The sequence below is a fragment of the Gekko japonicus genome, unplaced genomic scaffold (genome assembly GCF_001447785.1).
Source record: "Gekko japonicus isolate JY-2015 unplaced genomic scaffold, Gekko_japonicus_V1.1 scaffold5023, whole genome shotgun sequence".
Classification (NCBI taxonomy): Eukaryota; Metazoa; Chordata; class Lepidosauria; order Squamata; family Gekkonidae; genus Gekko; species Gekko japonicus.
The window spans coordinates 10272-15523 of NW_015169938.1; the positions used below are offsets into that span (position 1 = coordinate 10272).

The following is a 5252-nucleotide window of genomic DNA, read 5'->3' on the forward strand; positions in this document are numbered from 1 at the left end:
GCCCTTGGTAGGAGGCTAAGGTTGCCAATCTCCTGGTGGGACCTGGAGAGTCCCCCCCTCCAATAGTACAGCTGCTTTCCAGACTGCAGAGGTCAGTTCCCTTGATGAAAATGGCCCCTTTGGAGGACAGACACTATGATGTTATATTATTATATTACCCGCGTCCCAGCTGGGGGCTCCAGCCCGGTGCCTGAGGGTCTTCTAGCACACCTGGAAGTGACATCATCACACCAAGCACATCGTTCAGGGGACACACTAACATTTCAACTAAAACTCTATGGTCACCATAAAGGTTTTACCCAAACGCTAGAGTGTCCCCTGCAATGACATGCCCAGTGTGATGACATCACCTCCGGGGGCAGGGCTCCCCCTGCTGGCCAGTTGGCCAGTTGGCCGATTGGGGCCCCCAAAAGCGGGGGCGGGGGAACCCACCCCATGGGGGGGAGGGGGGGCGGAAGCGGGGCTTCGTCATGTGCCCCGCCCCCCGTACCTCACCCGGGGGAACTGCGATCCCCCGCGATCTCCCCCGAAATGACCTCTGGGGTTACCAATTGAAAAGCAAAAAGAGGACATCTTTCCAGACAGATTGCTTCAAACAAGTGATGACGATGACAAGTCTCATTTTAAATACCCCTCCTATTGAAGCTGTGATTGTTGTTACTAAGTAGGAATGGTCCTAACCTTCCAACCCCAAGAGGCCATTTTCATCCGTGTTTGTTTAAAAAAAAAAGAGCCCAAAAGAGGGCAGACAGCCCAAAAAGAGGACTTGTCCTCTACAAAGAGGACATCTGGTAACCCTACGTTATACCCTGGGGAGGTCCTTCCCCTCTCCCAAACTCTGCCCTCCTAAGGCTCCACCCCCAAATCCCCAGGAATTTCCTAACCCAGTGTTGACAACCCTATGGGACACTTGTGGCAGGCAATAAAATGAAGTGCCGGTTGGTGGTGTGGGCTCCTTTGCCTTCATTCGCAGGCACCCCACTGTGAATGGACGGATCCCTGCTGGGATTGCTGCAGTCTTTTGGAGACTAGGGAGACACCAGGCTGGCCAAGGGCAAGCCTGATTGAGGGGTGCGGAAGGAATGGAGCAAGCAGAAAATGCTATTTCTTCTCAGGAGCGGTTGGTGCATGCGCTCTCTCCCCACCTCCCTTCTGTCTGCCTGACTGGAGATCAGCAGGGAAAGGCAGCCAAAGCCAGCTGCGGTCTTTAGAGAAGCGACTTTGGAGGCACGGAACAGATTCCTTTGATTTAAAAGACATCAGGCTGTTAAAAACTAGCCCTACGCAAATTCACTGCACCATATGGGGGGGGGAACCTTGCCTGTTAGGCTGACAGAAGTAGTTGGGGGGGGGTGTCTGTGTAAACTGGTCATGGGAGGGCAGTGTCCAGTTGGTTAATCTGTGTCCCCTGCCACAATTAGGACTGCCAGGTCCCCTGGGGGGTGGGTTGCCTGCTCAAAGGGCCTCTGACCCGCCGGCCCGAATCCGGCTGGTGGGGGGAACCCCTGCCCCAAAGTGCCCAGATATGAAACTCTATGGTATCATAATTTTTTCCAAGCCGAATGCTAGAGCGTCCACCGGCGACATGCCTAGTGTGATGACATCACTTCTGGGTGATATCATCGCAGCACATGCACGAATGTTCCAGACCAAGACCTACTCCCCCCCCCCACTGCAAACGGTAAGCAACCTGGCAACTCCTAGCCACAATGCCGGCGGAAAATTCAGAGAAGAGGCCTGCATTATCCCAGAGGGCCTCGATTTCCACTAAAGTCTGGTTTTAGACCTGAAGTAGGAAGGATTAAGTAGTGAATGTGAATTGCTAGGGTTGCCAGACTCCAGGTGGTGGCTGGAGGTCTCCTGCTATTACAACTGATCTCCAGGGGACAGAGATCGGTTCTCCTGGAGAAAATGGCCACTTTGGAAGTTGGGCTCTGCGGCATGATGCCCCCAAACCCCGACCTTCTCAGGCTTCACCCCCCAAATCTCCAGGTATTTCCCAACCCGGGCTTGGCAACCCTATTTCCAAAGCTTCCTTAAGACAGATAGCCTACTACAGATGCTTTTTTGCATCAATTATAGCTGATGATGCCAAGAGAGTTTTCTCCTTCTCCACCTTCTCATAGGGTTGCCCAGTTGGTCTGGGAAATTCCCAGAGACTGGCAACCCTCTTTGCCTTAGTGCTCCACACAATATGGTTACCAACCTCCAGGTGGGGCCTTGCAATCTCCTGAGTACAGAGAGGCTGGACTTCATGGCAATATACCCCACCAAGGTGCATACTGCATACACTGTTTTTGAAGAGACGTCTTGTGGCACTTTAAGTACTAGTATGCTATAGTTCTAGCAGACCTTTAAGGGACTAAGTTTATGATTTTAATCAAAGCTGGTTCGTATGTAAGGGACCACTTTGTTGTTGTTCAGTCGCACAGTCGAGTCCGACTCTTCGCGACCCCTTCCTGACTTCCGCCGTCCTCTGAATTTTGCTCAATTTCATGTTCATTGCATCTATGACACTGTCTAACCATCTCATCCTTTGCCGTCCCCGTCTTCTTTGACCACTAGGCCTCCACTTTATTTGGTAGCAACAAACTAGTTTTTATTTTTTTGGGTTTTAAAAATTGGTTTTTAGCAGATAAAATAGCTTAGCAGTGCCAGAGACAAATAATTCGTAACTTATTTGCATATGCCACACCCCCTGACATCACCGGAAGTGTGTCAGAAGGCAACACCCGCTGCTCAGGCTCCACTGGACTGTTTTGGATTGCTAGCTCTGGGGGGACGTGCAGATCCTCATGCTCCTCTTGCCTGGGGCTGCTGGGAGCAGGGGGCGGGGCTTGTTACATGTGCCCGCCCCCTGGGCTCTTTACTGCCGGAGCTACACTCCTGTGCGCTCCTGCAGAAAATGACCCCTGTATCAAAGGTAATTCTTGGAAGGACCCCAAGATGCAGGTCTCTTGCCCAGGAGTGGGCACTGGGAACCAGGAGAACTGAAGAATAACTACAACTTGGGTTTTGATTCTTGCTAAGGGTTTCATAACTGGGAACACACCCATCCCCCGCAAACCAGGCCTGCTTAAACCCACTGAAGTAAACTATAAGCACAATTCATCCTGTGCAGGATCTGACCTGAGATGACCCAATTTAATAAGATGTCAAATGTCATCCATTACAGGAAACAACAGGAGAGCAGGTACAGGCTGGAAGTTCTGGCATTTTATTTCTTTATTAGAAGACCAAAGTCTTTCTCCAGGCAAATATGTAATATAATCGATTGTGCTTTTCATTAAGAGACTCAGGAGTTATTACGTAAAAAATAAAACATCTGACATTCTTAGCTATCATTTGTAGGTAATGATTCTGTATTGCACCATTTACAAAAGTAAACCAGCTTTCATAAATAATATTCGTTATATTAAATCAGATTATGCTTTTTTCTCCAAAACAACTCTTTGTATATATTAATTTCACAGTTGGAGTTCATTATACTTTGTTTTTTAATCCTAGAAAGAAATAATAAATATCATTTTTATAAGAATAAATCTTTAACAAACATTACAGTGTAAAGCCTGAGATTTAAGCTTTAATAAAGTATCTTTGCTTTGTAATATCCTCCCAATTAGCATTGCCAATCTGTGCTCAGCGAAAATGTGAACGGAGTTATTTCTGCTTTGGAGTGCCTTAGGAAAAGACTTCATGACAAATTGCAGAGGGATGATACACTAAAGCATAGTTTGTCCATAGACGGCAACAGGAACTGTGTATAATCTTCCTTATTCTTTAAAAATTAAGCAAACTTTTAAATTCCGTTATATGGCTAATGTGCACAGGATATAAGCCACGTAGCAAAGAGTAAATCTGTGAAGTGTGCAGGCATGACTGTTCCCAAGTAAGGATTCTCCTTCAATAGTTTTCTTTCTTTCTTTTTGGTACTACAGTCAACAGCACATTGGTATCGCTCTCAGAAGAACACTCGTGTCCCGGCCACTGACCGAGGTGCCTCCCCCTTGGACACTTGCAGGCGGGGATACAGGAAGCTGCCTGCTACTGACCATTGATCTCTCAAGGTAGATCAGGAAGTGAGCCGTGTGACTCACAAAAGCTCCTCCCCTGCCACAAATCTTGTTGCTCTTTAAGGTGCTACTGGACTCTTGCTCTTTCCTGCTGCTCTCAAGGGAAGCATTGCCCGCTTGGACTGGCAGCAGCACTCTAGGGCCTCAGGCGGAGGTCTCTCATATCATCCAGTACTTGATATTTTTAGCTGGAGGCGCTGCTGGAGACTGGACCTAGGGACTTTGGCATTAAAAGCAAACACTCTGCCATTGAGCCGCAGCCCCACACCTCCTTCCATCAATGGCTGGTGCGTGATCACCCGCTGGTGCGTACAGCCCCCCCACCCCGGTGATGCAGACAGGCCAAATTGCAAATGAATTGACAAAAGCTTGACATGTTATTTTGTGATCATCCTCACACTAATCCAACAAGTGCTTTAGAAATTAGAAGACTTGCAGACACTAAAGCAATTATGCCATATCTACAAATGATCCTTCAGCATGACGGAAAGGTGGTCAAGGTCCAGAGGTTCTCCTCCAGCGTATGCTGCGTATGCGCAGCACACTAGAGATCAACGTGTGTGGCCAACCCCACACTGATCCTCCCCATGCAATGCAATCCTCATTGCCCCGGCACAGCATGGATGGAGATGTACCTTCCCACAATTCTCTTGGCACAAACCATCACACAGGTTCTTCTCTTAGGATAGATCTGAAGTCACATTTTGCACTGTATTTGTACTACAGGGATGCCCTGACACAGGGGTCCTTTCGTAGAAAAAGAGCTAGGGGAACTCATTAGCATAACTCATTAGCATATGCCACACCCCCTGACATCACCGGAAGTGTCATAAGGCCACACCCCCTGACATCACCAGAAGTGTGTCATAAGGCCACACACCCCGCCCCCAACGGTCCCGGCCGCCACCGCCGGCCTTGCAGCTCCACTGCCGAGCCCCATGAGGGGCCCGGCGGTGGACCTGCAAGGCCGGCAGGAGTGCAAGGAAGCCCCGCGAAGGCCCTCCCTGGCCCCAGGCAGGCAGGGGTGGGGAGAGGCAGGGAGAAAGCAACTTACCCTCCCTCTTCTCCTGCCTCCTCCTGGCTGAATGAGGGCCAGAAGCAGGGCCGGGGCTTCATCATGTGCCCCGCCCCCCGTACCTCACCCGGGGGAACTGCGATCCCCCCCGAAATGACCTCTGG

At 49.7% G+C, this 5252-nt stretch overlaps 1 long non-coding RNA gene across 1 annotated transcript in view; it reads left to right on the forward strand.

The window, feature by feature from the left end:
• The first annotated feature begins 60 nt into the window (after positions 1-60).
• Positions 61-5252, forward strand: part of LOC107115781 — an 18629-nt gene continuing 13437 nt past the window's right edge. The window contains exon 1 of the long non-coding RNA XR_001482684.1: positions 61-91. This is a non-coding gene — a long non-coding RNA (uncharacterized LOC107115781). The remainder of the gene's footprint in view (positions 92-5252) is intronic.